At 45.0% G+C, this 20225-nt stretch overlaps 2 non-coding genes across 2 annotated transcripts; both read right to left on the minus strand.

Annotated features, from left to right (window-relative positions):
• Positions 1-6561: 6561 nt before the first annotated feature.
• Positions 6562-6634, minus strand: TRNAR-UCG (transfer RNA arginine (anticodon UCG)). Its single transcript has one exon. It is a non-coding gene; the product is annotated as a tRNA-Arg (tRNA).
• Positions 6635-18745: 12111 nt separating this feature from the next.
• On the minus strand, positions 18746-18819 carry TRNAT-UGU (transfer RNA threonine (anticodon UGU)). Its single transcript has one exon. It is a non-coding gene; the product is annotated as a tRNA-Thr (tRNA).
• Between the last annotated feature and the right edge of the window lie 1406 nt (positions 18820-20225).

Below are 20225 nucleotides of genomic sequence, written 5' to 3' on the forward strand. Positions count from 1 at the left end.
AGCCTCTTTATAAATTCAGGATATTTCAATACCTCTAGGACTTCTTGTAGATAATACTTACAGAATTACAGCGGATTAATGGTGTTTTTAATATCCTGAGATACTATTTCAGTGGGTGTATAGCCTTAAAAACTACAAGTAGGTAAAAAAAGTTTCCCTAGCATTCGTTCACAATTTAGCCTCATATTCCTCTTGAATCCTTTTCTTTTCCCACTTTAAATATAATTTTTCTGGGACTCCCAGCCGGCTCACTTTGTACAACATGTGACTCCGGATCTGGGGGTTGTTTGAACCCCACATTGGGCATAAAGATTACTAAAGAAATTAAAAAAAAAGATTGTGTGATGATAAAATGAGTTAATATTTTAAAAAATAATACGATTTTTCCTTGTTGGAGAAGACCGAAGCAAATGGGTATTAAATGGCATTGTTTTCTTCAGTCCAAGGTAATAATGTACCACTTTCCTGCTACGGTGGGTTTCTCTCTCCCCGGTTCCTTTCTGCTGGAAGCTTTTTACCAAGCATGTCCACACACACACCACAGCCAGTCTGTGGGGCCATCACGGCAGGATCAGAGCTTCAAAGGCAGGACTTCTGCTTGTTGACATCCTTGACATCAAGCTTCTCACGGCAGAGACTACTGAATTGTTCATTTTTATCCCAAATAACAGGAGGGGTGTGTGGAATTTAAAATACACCAATCTTGGTTTAGTTAACAAATGGTTTCTTCCTCGAAGAGGCTGAGGTCTACATGAGATCACCCCTACCTCAGGGGCATTAGAAATTTTATCTTAGAGAGAGAGTGCGCACATGCGAGTGGGGGAGGGGCAGAGAGGGAGAGGGAGACAGAATCTTAAGCAGGCTCCACACTCAGTGCAGAGCCTGACTTGGGGGCTCAATCCCATGACTGTGGGATCATGACCTGAGCTGAAATCAAAAGTTAGATACTTAACAGACAGAGCCACCCAGAAGCCCCACTCAGGGAAATTATGTGACGCTGGCTTCGGAACGCCGCGTGATCCCGGAGGTCTGTGCTCCTGAATTCCCCGCATCGCCTTTCTTCCCTCCCTTTCTCTTGGACTCCAGCTCTGTGTTCTGCCTTCATGCATTACTCTCTTCCCATCTTCCAAAAATCTTTATCATTAGATGTTATTATTATTAATTATTATTATTATTATTATTGGTTTTGGAACACTTGGGATTTTTAGGAAAACCAACTGACACATATTGTTTATTTTCTCTCTGTGTTGACTCCCATATTGATCTAATGGGCACACTAGTAACCCCCTGATGATTAGTGAGGATTAAATGTGATGTATTTGAAGATGGCTGGCACGTGGAAGGCAGCTTGTGAATGTCGATGTTCTTCTCTTCCTGCATGCTTCTTTCTCTCATCTTCTTACCCCCCTTCTTCCATCTTTCCTTATTCCCCCCTTCTCTGCCTTCTCCCCTTCCTATCTTCCAAGTCTAGACTCCCACAACACCTTCTGGCCCCATGGACTCTGTCTTCACCAGGATGTGAGCCAGAATGGACACCTGGGTCATGAGAGGCTGAGAACTCTAGGATCTGAGTGTTCCAGTGGTGGTCTACTGGCCCAGGGCAGCTAAGGCCCTGTGAGTAGGCAAAGCTCTTTCAGCCTCAATTTTTTTTACTCTTAACCTGGTTGCAATAGGGACAGGTCATACTTTCAGCTGGGAGTTCTGAAGTAAGCCTACCATGTTTTCTGTAGGATCTGGACTATTTGCTCTTCTCATGCAGGAGGCATGCTCCGAAGGTACTCACAAGCTTACCAGAGCTTCAGAGATCTGGGAAAGCAGAGTCTACTGGATCTGAACAGTGAAATCGGGCCCATAAAGAGTTTCCTTACCACTCAAGAGATAATTTCTACAAGGGGAGCAAAGGTTAATGTCATAGATGGTTAGGAACTTGTAATAACAGGTGAGGGGCCGGATGACATAGTTAAAGCCCTAAAGCAGGAATACAGAAACTGGGTTCCTTCCATTGCTATTAACCACATGATGTGGCATCCACATCACTTTATCCCCTCTGAGCTTAAAATACATAATGTAAATGATAAATATAAGTTATTGTGGACAGGCCAAATGTCATGCCTCATGCTCAGTGCTTTATATATGTGTGTTAATCGTATTTTTAATTCTCTGTATTTCCTGATGCTTTGGCATCTTGGGACCTCGGCAACCCTAGAGAAAGACTGTCCTCGTCCCTGCGGGCTAATCAATTCCCAGAGGTAGGAAACAGCCCCATGCCTTTTCCGTGCAAACCAACCGGTCCAGAATCCAGGCTCCAGACGTTTGCCTTAATCGAGCCCTTATGCTCTGGCCCACTATCGTGCCCTCGTCACCCCAGGGCCAGACACCAGATGGCCAGTGACAGCCCCCAACCTTATCCAAACTGCCCGTGCTTAAGCCTGTCTCCCTGTCTCACACACTCCTTCCCACAGAGACCACAGTAAAGTCTCTAGCCCACATCCCCCTCCCCCTTCTCTGCCTCTTGACTGACCTGTGCTTCCCCTCTCCCCTTTGTGACAGGCCACGGCTTCTGTTTCCGGGGATCTGTGAGTATATGAACTTCCCCTTCCCTGACAGTCAAGTCCCCTCCTGTGTGTTCCCAGACTGGTCTAAAACAACCCAGGGCGTACTTTGGAACAACAGATTAATGTTTCATCTCGTGAGGCAGGAATTATCATGCAGTGGTGTGGGACTGAAGGCCGGAGCGTCTGTGGGCAATGGCAGAGGGAGGTCTCTGCATGACTGTTCTGAGGGGCTCTGGGGTTTTTGAGGCCCAATTTGCTGTCCTTGCCTGATTATTCTCAGATTAGAAGCCCCAAGAAGAGCTCAGAATTCTAGGGAGAGAAATGGTTTCTGTCTTCAGAAAAAGCCTTCAAAGCCTCCCGACCCACCAGCCCCAGCTGGGCCCAGAATCAGCTGTACCTGGACTTCAGCTCCAGAAAGCGCCCAGAGGAGACAGGGGGACAGGAGGGACTGGGTCCAGCAGGCACACGGAGCAGGAGGGTTTCAGCCACGTCAGCTGCTCCCGGTTTGCCTTGTATCACTCTCTCAGAGCCCCTAAATGCAGCCTTCACCAACTGGTAAAAAATAAACAATGAAAACTGTAATCAATAAAAGTTGTCTATTGGATTCGCAGGCTGGTGTGGAGTAAAAAGGAAAGGGCTTATTGTAAGTGAGGGGAGCAAGGCTGTATTCTCCAACCCGCTGTTTTATCATCGTGTGTAACATACGCTTACAGTCCATCTCTTTGTGTATTCAGGCCCGGTACATTAACATCGCTTAGATCTTACCAGCCTTTATATTGTGATAGATCTATATAATCTAACAACTTACCTTCATACATCATCACATCATCTGAGAATAATGACACTTTTCTTTCTTCCTTTCCAGTCATTTAACCTTGTATTCCTTGTGTGGGCATGACTGCCCAAGGCGATGAATGAGGCACACAGAAATCCATAATCTTCAACAGAAATGATTATAGCTGGTATCCTTGATTAGTTACCAAGCTCAAACAGAATGTTCTCATTATTCTACATACATTCGATATTTCACATTTAAGGTGATGTTGACTATACTTTCTCAAAGATGCTAGGTTAGAGAAGTTACCTTCTATTGCTAGGCTGCTTGGAGTTTTGATCATGACTGAATGCTGAATTTTATCAAGTACTTTTTTTTGTCTCTATTGAGGTGATCGCAGGGTTTATTTCATTCTTTTTGGGGGGGAGGGGGGTTATTTCATTCTTAATGTGCAAATTGGAATGATTGATTGACTGATTTTTAAAATTTACATCCAAATTAGTTAGCATATAGTGAAACAATGATTTCAAGAGTAGATTCCTTAGTGCTCCGTACGCATTTAGCCCATCCCCCCTCCCACAACCCCTCCAGCAACCCTCAGTTTGTTCTCCATATTTAGGAGTCTCTTCTGTTTTGTCCCCCTCCCTGTTTTTATATTATTTTTGTTTTCCTTCCCTTATGTTCATCTGTTTTGTCTTGAAGTCCTCAAATGAGTGAAGTCATATGATATTTGTCTTTCTCTGACTAATTTCACTTAGCATAATACCCTCCAGTTCCATCCACGTAGTCGCAAATGGCAAGATTTCATTCTTTTTGATTGCCGAGTAATACTCCATTGTATATATATACCACATCTTCTTTACCCATTTATCCATCGATGGACACTTGGGCTCTTTCCATACTTTGGCTATTGTTGATAGAGCTATTGTAAACATGGGGGTTCATGTGTCCCTTCGAAACAGCACACCTGTATCCCTTGGATAAATCCCTAGTAGTGCAATTGCTGGGTCGTAGGGTAGTTCTATTTTTAGTTTTTTGAGGAACCTCCATACTGTTTTCCAGAGTGGCTGCACCAGTTTGCATTCCCAGGAATGATTTAATTTTTAATGATAAACTAACCTTGTAATCTTGGTATAAACTTAAGACCAAAATCACTTACAATTTTAAACATGACTGTGTTCAGTTCCTTAACTTTCATTATAATTTGTATCTATGTTCAAGAGGGAGACTGACTGATGGTCTTCCTTTCTCATAATGTCCCCATCAGGTTAGGTATGAAGGTAATACCAGCCTTGGTTGGGCAGTTTCCTTTTAAAACGTTAAATATGGACCTACCGTATGGCCCAGCCACTCGACTGCTAGGTATTTATTCAGGAAAACTGAAAGACTATATCCACACAAAGGCTTACGTACAACTGTTCATAGCAGCTTTATTCGTAGCTGGAGATATTCACCAACAGGCAGATGTGGTATGTCCATAGAACAGAATACTATCCAGCAATAAAAAGAAGTGAATTATTGATACAAGCATCATGGATGAGTCTCAAAATAATGATGTGAGTGAAAGAGTAAAGACAGCCCATATTGGAGGATTTCATTTACATAAATTCTGGATAACTGCAAGTTATAATGTATAACTTGTATAAACTACAAGTTATAATGTTTCATAAAACTACAAACATACTGACAGGAAGCAGTGGGTGTGGGAGGGGACAGAGGTTACAAAAGGGCACTGATGGACACTTGGGGGTGTGGCCTGTGTTCATTACCTTTATTGTAGTGATGGCTTCTTGAGCTATACCTATGTCAAACTCATACATATGTTTAAATATATGCAGTTGATTCTAAGCAAACTATACCTTATAAAGCCATTTAAGATGTACATTAACTAAATAAAATAAAATGTACATTACCTGGAAGACAATCTCATTATGGCTTTCTGCAAACGTAATTGTGGGTCTCCTTCCCTACACTGTGGAAGTGTCCCCTCCCCGGGCCCTGGGCTCGCCCCGCAGCAGGAGCTGACCCGCGCGGCCCACCAGGAGCGTCGGGCTCGGCTGAGTTGGGGCTGCTGCCCCCCATCCCGGAGGCGGCGGGACGGACTGTGGGCTCACCCCAGGACAGGTGGGCGGGAGAGGGGTGAAGAGCGAGCGCGCGCGCGCGCGGAGGCGGGGGCCCTGGCTGTGATCTCCACCCGGGGTGTGACATTTACTGTTACAATGAGAGGAGAGGGGGGAGGTCGGCGCTGGGGCCCCTCCGGGTGCAGACGGCTTTGGTCCGGGGTCGGCCAGCCTGTGGCCACACCCGCGTCCGCGTTCCTGCAGGGTGTGCTGGAGGCGGGCAGTTCTCTTCCCCGACGGGGACCGTGTGGGGAGGGTCGAGGCGACCGGGGCCCAGGCCCTGCTCTGCCTCAGAAGAGCTATGTCTGGTCAGATTGATTTCTTCTTTGAATAGTTTAAAGCGGTCCTCGGTAAGCCTCGGGACACGGGATTTTCTAGGTAGGACTTTTGACAACTAATTCAAAATATTTCATCGTTTAAGAATACTCACATTTGATATTCCTTCTCGAACCTCCCTTGACACGTCATGCGGTTCTAACATTTCGTCCGCTTCGTCTAAACACTCAGGTGTATTTGCCCAGACTCTTTTCGCTTCCGCGGTAGCTGCTCCCTGTTGGTCCCGGTTCGCTGGGCTCCCCTCCCCTGCAGGCCGGGGGTCTCCGCGCTGGGTCCAGGGCACGGGGACAGGTGCACCTGCCGAGCCCAGGTGCGCAGATCTGCAGGTGGTCCAGCGGCCATGGGGGGAGGGGGGCGTCAGTCCGACTCAGCGGGAGTCGCCACCTCGGATCTAAGGTGTGAGGGGTCCTCCTTTCGGAAGAGGCAACATTTAAACTGACTTAAGAGACAAGTCGCGCAAGATAACGGGTTTTCTGTGCGTCTGCTCTTGAGTCACTGAGCGCGGCCGCCCGCCACCGGGAAGGGAAGGGGGAGGACGGTCGTCACGGACCTAAGTGACCTACAGGGACCCGTGCTACAGGGTCGGGAGAGCAGAGCTCCTCAGCCTCCGAGCCCCGCTGCGCTTCCCCGCCCCCGTGCACCTGCCCGGCACGGTGGGGGAGGGGGGGGCCGCTCGCGCGCTTCCCCGCCCAACTGTGCACCTGAGACGCACTGTCGCACGTCCTTCCAGCGACTGGAGGGTCGGACAGAGATGTGAGAGTGAAAAAGGGAACAGCAACCACGAAGGGATTCGAACCCTCAATCTTCTGATCCGAAGTCAGACGCCTTATCCATTAGGCCACGTGGTCCCACGGCCTCTTTGTCGCAAAAGCTACAACAAGTGTTGCGAACCTAGACTCTGGCTTGTCCGTGCGTTGCTCTCTAAAGTGATGGCGCCCTCTCGGTCAACCCCGGTTCGGAGGCAGCGCGGTTGACATTCACAAACGCTACATAATCCACCTGCTGACAAGCTGTGACTCCCTCCTCGCCTCTGCCTTCACCCGGATCCCGCACCTCCCTCGTGCAGCTCAGCCAGCTGCTTCCAACTGTAAAGACGGGAGAAAAGGACTGAAAGTCCCTCTGTGACCAGGGCCACAGGCTCCCAGGTCACCTTGAGAGGTCAGAACGGAGACGCCCTGGGAGTAAAGGAAAATCACCAGGCGTGGGACAGAGAGCCCCTCCTGCGACGGCTCAGCTCAGCCCCAACCCCGCTGGGACAGCCTCAGGTAGGGCGGGATCCAGGGCCTCCTCGGTCTGCTCTCCTGGAAGCCGTGCAGGATGGAGACGCCAGAGCCTCCCCGACCTTTGTACGAGGCCCCAGAAGGTCCCAGACACCCTGCACGGCCGAGAAACGTCCGTCCTGTTTGGAGCCACACAGCGGAATAGCCCCAAATCATTCAACAAACTGAATAAATAGTCCATTTTTCCCCACAGAGAAAACCCCAAACCCAGATATTTTCATCTGTAGGTTCTACAAAATATTCCAAGGAGAGTAATTTCAACTGGACACAAACACTTACATAGTCACAGAGGGAAGCTTTCCATCTCATTTTATATGACCGACTTCATCCTGATGTCAAAGCCAGGCCGAGACAGGTGAGAAAGGAAAATCATCGCCGAATCTCATTCATGGATGTAAAGGCAAATATCCCTTAAAGAAAAAAAAAAAAAAAAGCAAACTAGATCCAACAGTGCTTAAAAATTGTGACAAGCGTGGGCTTATACCAAAAATTGAAAGTCAATCTAGCATTAAAAAAAGTTTTTATGATTCAGCACATCCAGAAATTAAAAGAAAAAAGTTATGTGCACCTTAGTACAAACAGAAAAAGCATGTAAATTAAAAAGGTGTAATGACTAGAAAGGAAGAAACAAAGTCTCTCCCCTCCCCTTTTTTTAACAGATTGTGTGCTTGTGTAAAAGATCAACTAAACAAACAAAAATAAACTATTATAACTAGCAAAAGAATTTTAACACATTTTCCTGATAGCTATAAAAATTTACAAAAGCAATTGCATGCAACAAAGAAAAATCTAGATACCACACAAAACAAGATAGTCACATGATAATATTTCAGTAATAAGGAAATACCCAAAAACAAATATAGCATGGTTTCATGTATAGAAACTACAAACTAAACATACTAAATAATCTATTTTTTTATGGATACATGTGTAGTAGTATATAAAAGCAAGAGAATGATTATCACAAGTATTATTATACTGGTTATTTCAGAGTGAGAGAGAGAGATAAAATGGAAATATTCTTTCTTAATTAGTGGCTTTTCTTTTTTAATTGAAGTATAAAAAGCATGTGGGAAAGTGCTCAAACATACATGTAAAAACCTCTTTGATCCTGGCTGCAGCCACTTCTCACTCAACATGTCTCCAGAGGCAAGGGAAACAAAAGCAAAAATGAACTATTGGGACCTCATCAAAATAAAAAGCTTCTGCACAGCGAAGGAAACAATCAGCAAAGCTAAAAGGCAACCGACAGAATGGGAGAAGATATTTGCAAATGACATATCAGAGAAAGGGTTAGTATCCAAAATCTATAAAGAACCTATCAAACTCAACACCCAAAAAACAAATAATCCAGTGAAGAAATGGGCAAAAGACATGAATAGACACTTCTCCAAAGAAGACATCCAGATGGCCAACCGACACATGAAAAAATGCTCAACATCACTCATCATCAGGGAACTACAAATCAAAACCACAATGAGATAGCACCTCACACCTGTCAGACTGGCTAACATTAACAACTCAGGCAACGACAGATGTTGGCGAGGATGCGGAGAGAGAGGAATCCTTTTGCACTGCTGGTGGGAATGCAAACTGGGGCAGCCACTCTGGAAAACAGTATGGAGGTTCCTCAAAAAACTAAAAATAGAACTACCCTATGACCCAGCAATTGCACTACTAGGGATTTATCCAAGGGATACAGGTGTGCTGTTTCGAAGGGACACATGAACCCCCATGTTTATAGCAGCACTATCAACATAGCCAAAGTATGGAAAGAGTCCAAAGGTCCATCGATGGATGAATGGATAAACTAGATGTGGTATATATATACAATGGAGTATTACTCGGCAATAGAAAAGAATAAAATCTTGCCATTTGCAACTAGGTGGATGGAACTGGAGGGTATTATGCTAAGCGAAATTAGTCAGCCAGAGAAAGACAAAAATCATATGACCTCACTCATATGAGGACTTTAAGAGACAAAACAGATGAACATAAGGGAAAGGAAACAAAAATAATATAAAACAGGGAGGGGGACAAAACAGAAGAGACTCCTAAATATGGAGAACAAACTGAGGGTTCCGGGAGGGGTTGTGGGAGGGGGGAGGGGCTAAATGGGGAAGGGGCACTAAGGAATCTACTCCTGCAATCATTGTTGCACTATATGTTAACAAACTTGGATGTAAATTTAAAAAATTGATAAATAATTTTAAAAAGTGGTAAATTACATGTAATATGTTTTTTATATTCATGTTACCAGAGTAGTGTACCAATTAAGAGCATAGACACTGAAGTCGGATTATCTGATTCTTAATATTATTGTGAGCTAAGTAAATTGCTTAATCCAAAAAAATCACAACATACATGTATACAGATCACTGAATGTTTACAAAGAGAACATATCTCTGAATCTTCACCCAGATCTTTTGTTCCAATTTATTGCCACTATTTCCATCAATTGAAACCCAGAACTCAATTTTGTCCCTTGGGCTATGTCAAGAAATAGAACCTCACCAGAAGCTCTCCTCATGCACCTCGTAACCACTCTCTTCATAAGGGTCACCACTCTCTTAACTTCTGACATCACTTTTCAGTATTGCACATTTTAATCACTTATGTAAGTAGAATTATACAGGATGTGCTCTTTTATGCCTGGCTTCTCCTGTTGTTGCAGTTAACAATGTTCTTTTTTGTTGAATTGCATGAATATGTCACAATTTATTGGTCCGTTCTGTTCATGATGGACGTTTGGGTTGTTTCCAGTTTGGGGATCTCATGAACAGGGCTATTAAGGACACTCTTGTAAAGGTGTTTTGTGGGTGGACCTGTGCACAAATTCCTCTTGGGTATTGTAGCTAGGAGTTTGACTGTTGCTGAAGTTTGCTGATCGCTTTCAAGACCCATCACTCCCTCACATCTAAACCAGCTCATAAGAAAGTGCAGAAGCTCCCTCTCTTGGCTCCAGTGGGAAGGTCAAACCACACTAGCCCCGGCTCCCACTCGGGAACCTTTGCCCAGCTCCACCCCTCCTGCTCTCTCAAACCATTTTTGGACCTGCCTGGGAGCCTTGTCTGCTCTCCCCAGAAAGCCTCATAATGTGAGTAAACATTTTCATAGCTTCCTGGTGCACGCATAGCATCATCAGTCTTGTGATTTAAACCAAATGCAGGGGGTGGGGGAGACCACTTGCTTTCAGCTGAATGACGGCAGGACAGGTATGTACTTGGGAGTGGGCTTGCTGGGTCACTCCAGGAATGTTGAGCTTCACTACAAATACTGCTGCAAGCAGCACGTGTGATTTGCATCCTTCTGTAATTACATAAAGGAGCAATGGACAAGTTGAAAAGGGACAAGGATGAAACAGGACAAACTAGACAAAAAGGTAGACGAGCGACAACCTTCCACAGCCCCGCAAAGCAACTGTTAAACCCGGGACTTGATTTCCACACCGTGGGAATGCCAGTGTCGCTGAGGGCACTGGAATTTCTACTCACTCCCTCGAGGATGGATCCTCTCACTACAGTGATTGTTCCTCTGAGGGCCCAGTCCCTGCCGTGCCGGTGTCTCAGAGCACACAGCACAGGTAACAGAGCTCACAGCAGCAGTCTGACCTGGCAGCTGGCCCATAGTAAGAGCTGAGAAGGCTGCTTAGGCGGCGGTTGATTTGGAAGGATGGGGAAGTGACCTTGCATGGGTAGGAATTGAGCGGACAATCCAAATGCGTATTTCAATTAATTGCCCCAGTTTGAAAGAATTGAAGCCCCTGACCAGTATTGATAGTGGGGGATGTGAGGATTAGGTTGTCAACTCTGCGTTCTTACAAAATACATTCTTGCATCTTTTAGAAGTAAAACTACTTCTTGCGTGCACGTCTCCGACACGGTAGAGGGCGAAAGGACCCCACGTTCCGGGTTACGCTCCAGTCTCTTTGAGGACATCAGTTTCAATCTACCGCTGCCAATATTCTTGTGCACTTTGTGTAATTAAAGCAATTACTTTCTCAGATAAAAATTGGTCGTTCAGAAAGACCGAAGGGAATTCAGTTTGAGGTAATTGGCTTGGTGGCACAGAATTCTTAGCACAAGTAACATAGTTAAGTAGATGAGCATTTTAGTGAAATTGCTAAAAGTCTTTCAGAAAGAACTTGTGGCAATTGTGGTCAAGGTTGAGGAGAGAGAAATGTTAACGTCTTTTTCTCCTTCATACCAAAGAGCAAACAGAACAATGACTAAACAAACAAAAACCAGACCAGAACCTCCAAGCACCGAGGCACGACTACAAATGGTGTAACATATGCATGATGGAAATACAGGAAAGGAGAAAGAGAGAAAGTAATGGGAGACATTTTTGATATAACAATGACTGAGAATTCCTCCCAAATTAATTTCAGACACCAAATCACAGATCCAGAAAGCACCAAGCATAAAAAATGCCCTCCCCCAAAACAAACCAAAAAAACCAAACCCCCAAACCCACAAAAAACAAGGAAACACCAAAAAACCCCAAACAAGCAGACAAAAACCCCACCACCTAAAATCAAACCAAAATAAACAACAACAGCAGAAAAAAAACACTATACCTACACATCTTATCTTTTTTAAACAAAATTGTAATGTTTATTTTTGAGAGAGAGAGAGAGAGACAGCATAAGAGAAAGAGGGGACAAAGAATCCGAAGCAGGCTCCAGGTTCTGAGGTGTTAGCACAGAGCCTCACACTGGGCTCAAACTCACGGACCATAAAATCATGGCCTGAGCTGAAGTCAAGGCTCAACCGACTGAGCCACCTAGGCATCCTTCTACACATATCATCTTAAAACTACAGAAGGAAGGAAGGAAGGAAGGAAGGAAGGAAGGAAGGAAGGAAGGGAAAATAAGAAAAAATTCTGAAAGAAGTCAGAGGAAAATGCATCTTATCGACAGAGGAACAAAGATAAGAATTATATCCGATTTCTCCTCAGAAACTATACAAACAAGAAATGCTTAACATGCTGAGAGAAAAAAACCTCACCAAACTAGAATTCTGTAATCTACAAACTTATTCTTCAAAAGTGAAGGGGAAATGAAGACATTCTCAGATAAACAAAAATTAAACAAATTTGTGGCCAGTAGACCTGTTTTGCAAGAATTGTTAAAGGAGTTTTTTTTAAAGAGAAGAAGAATAACAATATAGGTCAGAAACTCAGATCTACACTAGAAAAGGGAGCGCATTCAAGAAGGAACACGTCAGGGTAAAATAAAAACTTTTGTTTTTCTTATTCTTAATCTAACAAACAACTGTTTGGTTCAAAATAACAATAGCAACAATGTATTCAGTTATGTATGCTCCTTTATATATCTCATGTATATATATATGCTTATGTTTGCTTATTGATAAGTGAATGGCAGGAATGATACAAGGGACATGAGGAGGGTACCAGGAATATTTTGTTATTATAAGGTACTCACGTTACCCATGACAGGTATTGCATCATTTGAAAATGGACATAGCTGTAAATATATATTGCAAACTCTGGGGCAACCACTAAAAACAAGTTTGTAAACAAAAAGAAGCATAGTCAATACGCTAAGAAAGGAGAGAAAGTGGAATCATATAAAATGCTCAATTAAGGGGCGCCTGGGTGGCGCAGTCGGTTAAGCGTCCGACTTCAGCCAGGTCACGATCTCGCGGTCTGTGAGTTCGAGCCCCGCATCAGGCTCTGGGCTGATGGCTCAGAGCCTGGAGCCTGTTTCCGATTCTGTGTCTCCCTCTCTCTCTGCCCCTCCCCCGTTCATGCTCTGTCTCTCTCTGTCCCAAAAATAAATAAACGTTGAAAAAAAAATTAAAAAAAAATAAAATGCTCAATTAAAACCACAAAGGGCAGAAAAAGAGGGAAGCCTTTGACAAAATACAACACCCATTCTCAGTAGACTATGAATAGAGGGGAACTTTCTCACCCTTATAAGGAATATATCCAAGAAACCTACAGATAACATCACACTTGTGGTAAGAAAGAGGAAGCTTCGCCATGAAGATCAGGTACAAGGCAGGGATGTCCTCACTACTCCTTCTCAACATTGTATTAGAAGTCCTTGCTAATGCAATAAGACAAGTAAAGCAAATAAAAGGTATACAGATTGGGAAGGAGAAATAAAGCTGTCTTTGTTCTCAGATTGCGTAGAAAATGCAGAAGAATTCACAAACAAAAAAAAAAGAGGAAAACCCTCTGGAATGAATAAGTGATGCTAGTAAGGTCAAAGATACAAGATTAATTTACGAAAGTAAATCGCTCTCCTATATGCCAGCAATGAAAGTGGAAACTGAAACTAAAAACACAACATTTTTAGCACCCAAAAAAGAAATATAAATATGTACAGACCTATACAAGGATAATTGCAACACTCTAATGAATGAAATCAAAGGCAAGTTGGTTAAATGGGGAAATAGTTCATGTTCATGGACAGGAACAGTCAATATTGTCAAGATGCCAGATCTTCCCAACTTCATCTATAGATTCAGTGCAACCTCAGTCAAAATCCCAGCAAGTTATTCTGTGGATGTTGATAAAACGATTCTAAAGTTTATATGCAGAGGCAAAAGACCCAGAATAGCCAACACAGTGTTGGAGAAGAGGAAAGAGAGGGCTGACGCTGCTGACCTCAAACTTTCTGCAAAGCCACAGTCATCCAGATGGCATGCTGCCGGCATCAGGATAGACAGACAGACCAATGGAACAGAACGGAGTCTAGAAATAGACACGCACAAATAAAGTCAACTGATTTGTGGCAGAGGAGCGAATGCAATTCAATGGAGCAAAGACAGATGATGTTAGAGCAACTGGACATCCACATGAAATGTGATCTAGACACAGACTTCACACCCTTAACAAAAATGACCCCAAATGAATCACAGACCCAAATGTAAAATGCAAAACTACAACCCCCCTAGAAGATAACGGATGACCTTAGGTCTGGCAGTAACTTTTTATTTTTTTTAAATTTTTTTTTTTTCAACGTTTATTTATTTTTGGGACAGAGAGAGACAGAGCATGAACGGGGGAGGGGCAGAGAGAGAGGGAGACACAGAATCGGAAACAGGCTCCAGGCTCTGAGCCGTCAGCCCAGAGCCCGACGCGGGGCTCGAACTCACGGACCGCGAGATCGTGACCTGGCTGAAGTCGGACGCTTAACCGACTGCGCCACCCAGGCGCCCCTGGCAGTAACTTTTTAGATATGACACCAAATGCATGATCCACAAAAGAAATAATTGATAAGCTGGATTTTATTAAAATTAAAATCTTTCGCTTTGCAAAAACAATGTTGAGAGAATGAGAAGACAAGTTATAGAGTGGAAAAAATTTTAAAAATACATATCTGATAAAGAACTGATACTCAAAATATACAAAGGGCCCTTAAAACTCAAAAACAAAAGAAAAGCTGTTTAAAAATCGATCAAAGAGGGGCGGCCTTGGTGGCTCAGTCAGTCTTGGTTCGTGGGTTTGAGCCCCACGTGGGGCTCCGTGCTGACACTTAGAGCCTGGAGCCTGCTTCAGATTCTGTGCCTCCCTCTCTTTCTGTCCCTCCCCTGCTCACGCTGTCTCTCTCTCTCTCTCTCTCTCTCTCTCTCTCTCTCAAAAATACATAAACATTAAAACCTTTTAAAAATTAATAAAAAATAAATGAAAGAAAAGACACCTCACTAAGGAGATATTCAGTGGAAAATTAGCATAGAAAAGATGCTCCACATAATACATCATTGTGTGAACGCAAATTAAGGCGGCAACGAGCTACTACTATATACCAATTAGCAGATCCAAATCCAGGACACTGACAACACCGGATGCTGGTGTGGATGTGGAGCTGCAAGAACGCTCATTCATCCCTGGTGGGAATGCAAGATGGCACAGCCACTTCAGAAGACAGTTTGTTGGATTCTGACCAGAGTAAACATACTCTCACCGCATGATCTAGCAATCACACTCATTGTTATTTACCCAAAGGAGTTGAAAACTTATGTGCACACAAAAAGCTGCAGACAGGTGTTGATAGCAACTTGACTCATAATTTCCCAAACTTGGAAGCAATCAAGATGTCCTTCAGTAGGTGATTGGAAAAATTAACTGTGGTTCATCCAGACAATGGAGTATTATTCAGAGATAAAAAGGAATGATCTATCAAGCCGTGAAAAGACATCAAAAAACCTTAAGTGCCGTTACTAAGTGAAAGAAGTCCATCTTAAAAGTCTGTGCGCTGGGGCCCCTGGGCGGCTCAGTCGGTTGAGTGGCGGACTTCGGCTCAGGCCATGATCTCATGGCTCACGAGTTCGAGCCCCGCGGCGGGCTCTGTGCTGATATCTCAGGGTCTGGAGCCTGCTTGAGATTCTCCCTCTGTGTCCCTATGTGTCCCTATGCTATGTGTCTCCCTCTCTCTCTGCCCCAACCCAAACCCACTCGCATTCTGTCTCTCTCTCAAAAATAAATAAAAATAGAAAGTCTGTGTACTGTATGATTCCGATGACACGACACTCTGTAAGAGGCAAAAACTATGGAGGCAGGAAAGAGTTCAGTGGCTGCCATGGTTTCACGGTAGAGTGGAGGGATGGATAGGGGAAGGACCAGGAATTTTTAGGACAGTGCAATTATTCTGTAGGACACCATAATGATGGACACATGTCATATTCGTCCAATCCCATAGAATGTACAAGAGTGAATTGCAATGTAAATGATGAACTTTGAGTAATAACAAATGTATCACCCAGGTGGGGAGGCTTTGCATCTTATGGGAAATCTCTGTACCTGCCTTCAATTTTCCTGTGAACTTGAAATGGTTGTAAAAAAAAATAGTCTCAATTTTAATTTTGTAAAAAATGTGTTTTTTTTAATGTTTATTTATTTTTGAGACAGAGAGAGACAGAGCATGAACGGGGGAGGGTCAGAGAGAGGGAGACACAGAATCCGAAACAGGCCCCAGGCTCTGAGCTGTCAGCACAGAGCCCAACGCGGGTCTCAAACTCACAGACCGCGAGATTGTGACCTGAGCCGAAGTCAGCCGCTTAACCGACTGAGCCACCCAGGCGCCCCTGTAAAAAATGTTTTTATTCATCTTTGAGAGACAGAGAACTGGCAAGAGAGGGGCAGAGAGAGAGAAAGACACAGAATCCGAAGCAGTCTCCAGGCTCTGAGCATGTCAGCACAGAGCCTGACGCGGAGCCCGAACTCACGGACCGCAAGATCATGACCTGAGCCAAGGTCAGGCGACCAACCGATTGAGCCACCCAGGGACCCCATGAAAAATAGTCTTAATTTTAAAAAGAGTACTTCTTCAGCACATTTTTTTCCTGACATACTCTTGTCAATATGCAAATCACTTGTTCTTCATAACATTCAAATTGGTGTTAAAATCAAAGTAGTAAAAACTCAGTCTTAAAATATGCTTGATAAGATTAATAATATTTTAAAGGGTAACATTTAAAGCCTACATGTCACTATCTATTACTGTTTAAAATTATCTTATTCATATATAATAAAATACATAGAAATTAAGATATATCACACATCACTTTAATGTTTATTTTTGAAGGAGAGAGAGAGAGACAGAGCATGGGTGGGGGAGGGGCAGAGAGAGAGGGAGACACAGAGTCCGAAAGCAGGTTCCAGGCTCTGAGCTGTCAGCACAGAGCCTGAGGTGGGGCTCAAACCAACGAACTATGAGTTCATGACCTGAGCTGAAGTTCAGACGCTCAACCGATGGAGCCACCCAGGTATCCCTCTATCTTTTAATATATAAGTATGGATACTCTCATTGATGACGTAGATAAAGCTATCACAAGTTTTGTTCTTAGGCACTTGTGGTTTATCTGACATCTTTTCCTCAGACTGCTTCCTCCAAGATCAGGCCACAGCTTCAGAGACCAATACGGTGCCTTTGACATCACACCAGCTTGGATGCTACCTAGACAGCCAGTTGGTAACACCCAAGTATTACTCCTCCTTCTTCTAGTCCACGCATGGTGCTCAAAATCAATGCCGGGGGCAGGCGGATGCTGGAAAAATTGATGCTCCATATTTTCTTAATTAACCCAAAAGTATTATATCGGCTGCCCAGTTCATTGAACTCAGAGCATGTGGAGTATCGTCAGTTCATAGAGAGAAGGGAACGTGCCATCGACACGTATATTTTTCAGTGACCACGTCCATTCCAGGTTCAGCAGAAGTGTGCCTATATTCACGCACACCCCGTTTTCAGACCAGTTGAAGTTATGTCTGTATACGGGCTCACACCATAACTATCAACAAACTTATTTCTAAAAAGAGTGTATCTTTAGGTTTAAAATATTTTTGTCAGTTGGCATCAGTAGTGACAGGCAGTGGCAAGATGGAATGCAATACGTTCGAAATTCACGTTGTCCCCAGTGTGTCCTTCCTTCAAGCTGGCCATGGGTGAGACCTGCCGATTGGGAGCGGACAATCCCACCTTCCCAGTCGACGACTGGGCTCCTCTGTCCCAAAGCTGTCAGTGACCGGAGCAAGTTAAGGACAGTCACTGAGTCTTTTGTCAACAGGTGTCCAATCTTCTCGTACTTGAGAGGAGATACTTCCTTACAGGCCAAAAACTCGGTCTTCTGGTAAGTTAAGTAAGTAAGTAAGTAAATGTTGAAAAAGCCTTGGGGTTTCTACGGGAAACACTGTACCAGGAACCCCTCCTTATACTGCCGCGGAGACCCTCACGCTGCAGTGGAAGTCTGTGGAAGAAACGGGAAATGAGGACGCGGCCCCGTCTCATTCTGCAGAAGTAGCCAGTACCCCGTAATGGTTGCCCTTCTTTTCGCTCATGTTTTCTGCTTGACTAAATACACGCGCACCCACACACAATAGTTTTGTGTGTCTAAACGCACAGAAATAAAATCATACTGGAGTAAGTATTCTGATTTGCTGCTTTTCATTCACCCTTACATTGGGAGATTAAAAACCGAAACATGTTGTTACTACAATATTGTTCTTGCGACTTTTGGGAGGAGGGGTGCGGGTACCCCCCCCCCCCCCCCCGACCTCGCGCTCTCATGCTCTCCCCTCACCCCCGCTCCCGGCCCCCTGGGGGACCCAGGCCGAGACTAAAGGCCTCCATCCCAGGGCAGAGGATTAGGCGAGGGGCGTGGGTGGAGTTGTGGGTGGGGGAAGGACACTAGGAGGACAGTAGGCGGGCTGGGGGAGGGGTGTGGGCAGAGCGGGGGAAGGACACCAGGAGACAAGGGGGGGAAGGGAGGGGCGGTAGAGGGGAGAGACTTTCCTCGGACCGGGTAGGAAATAGGGGAGGACGCCCTGAGACTCCATTCCTCACTCTTGCAAGCCTCGTGTGTTCATTCCACAAACGCGGCCGAGAGACCGGCTCATGCGCACAAGGCAGCCAAACCGCGTGCGTGCGGCGGCCCCGGGGGGAGGAGCCGCGTCCTCACGACCTCTGCAGGATGGTCAGGGCGCTCTTTTGTCCAAGCGGATGCGCCAGCATAGCCCCGAAGACGCCCCGCTTTTAATCGTCAATCACCGGTTCCCGGTTTATCGAATCTCTGCCCGAGTCAGAAAAACCTTTGTTCCAGAAAATCCTCAGAAATGGTGGTAGGTCTTTCTTGTTCTTAAGGGTGGACTCAACCTCAGGAGGTGGCCCCCAGCGCCGCGCGCCCCCTCCCCAGCTAAAAGGCTGGGGGCAGGCCCCGCTGGGATTCGAACCCAGGATCTCCTGTTTACAAGACAGGCGCTTTAACCAGCTAAGCCACGGAGCCAAACAAAATACTGGCTTCGATAAGTACCTTTTAATTCACCTCTTCCCCCCGCCCCACCTTGTGTTTTGTTTTGGGAAACAGGACTTTCCGTGCTGGTTTCATTCGCATGCAGGCACTTTGTGTGGCTGGCGGTGGCTGAACCAGGAGCTGAAATGAGGCCACAGACCGCGTATCTGAGTCCAGACTTCAAGTGAAAATGATACTGTAAATGTCTCACGCTTCTATAGCACTTTACAATTTACTGAAAGCTTTCAAATTTATTTCCCCTTTTGGAGGCAAACCGTAAGAGACTCTTACATACAGAGAACAAACTGAAGGTTGATGGGGGTGGGGACAATGGGGGATGGGCATCGAGGAGGTCACTTGTTGGGATGAGCGCGGGGGTGTTGTATGTAAGAGATGAATCACTGGGTTCTACTCCTGCAGCCAAAACCAAACTGGGTGCTGACTTGAGAATGAATGAATGAATGCACTTCCCCCTTGAACTCGAATGGCAACCCCAAGGTGCTGAGCACATTATTGTCCCTATTTTACATTCAACACCAATGAAGTAAGGGACTTGTTCAGGTTCACTCAGGCAAACACCAGGGTCAAGACCTAAGCTCCTTTTCTGACGCTCATCCAACCACATTGTTAGTACAGCATTTTCCAAGTGCTGTGGAACACAGAAGCCCAGGAATCCTAGGGACTACAAAAGCAGCAGTCTAGTTCTTGCTCATGCCCTCTGTCCATCATGACCCAGCCCAGGGCGGTGGGGTCACCTCTACCTGACGCACTGGTGTTCTCTCGACAGAGGAGTAAAAAAGGCCAAATCAAGGACTGTTTGTTTGCTGCTGCTCAAAAGTAACCTGTCGATTCTGCTCACATTCCATTATCCAGGGTGAAGTGAATGAGGCAATTAAAGATGGGGGGGAGGGGGAGTAATCAACTGACCCCAGGAAGTAACCTTGCCCCTGGGAGTAATCATGGCACCCCAGGAAGTAATCTTGCCCCTGGGAGTAATCATGGTACCCCAGGAAGTAATCTTGCCCCTGGGAGTAATCATCTTTAACCCCAGGAAGAGGCAGCAAATACTTCTGAATAATCATCTACCACAACGACAAAAATCCAGTATTATCTCTCACTTTCAAAACCCAGGAGTTTTCTTTTTTCTTTTAAAGTTTTCTTCGTTTGCTCATCTCCTCCCTATTTGTGTTGAAAATGTTTAGTTTTGTGTCTTTCAAGCTTTATTCTCTTTTACTGGACAATAGCTATCTTTATGTGAGAGAGAAGGTCTCGAGGTTTATGACTGGGCTTAAACCAACAGCCAGGATGTGTCCTGATCCTTTCCTTTCCACCACATCCAAAAATCCTTGAAGAGGCAGCCAGGAGCCGGGTCATGTCAGCCTGGCCAGGTCAGGGCATCT

The sequence above is a fragment of the Lynx rufus genome, unplaced genomic scaffold (assembly GCF_022079265.1).
Source record: "Lynx rufus isolate CCGP_SWC_20201006 ecotype Redwood Valley unplaced genomic scaffold, mLynRuf1.p SCAF_6, whole genome shotgun sequence".
Classification (NCBI taxonomy): domain Eukaryota; kingdom Metazoa; phylum Chordata; class Mammalia; order Carnivora; family Felidae; genus Lynx; species Lynx rufus.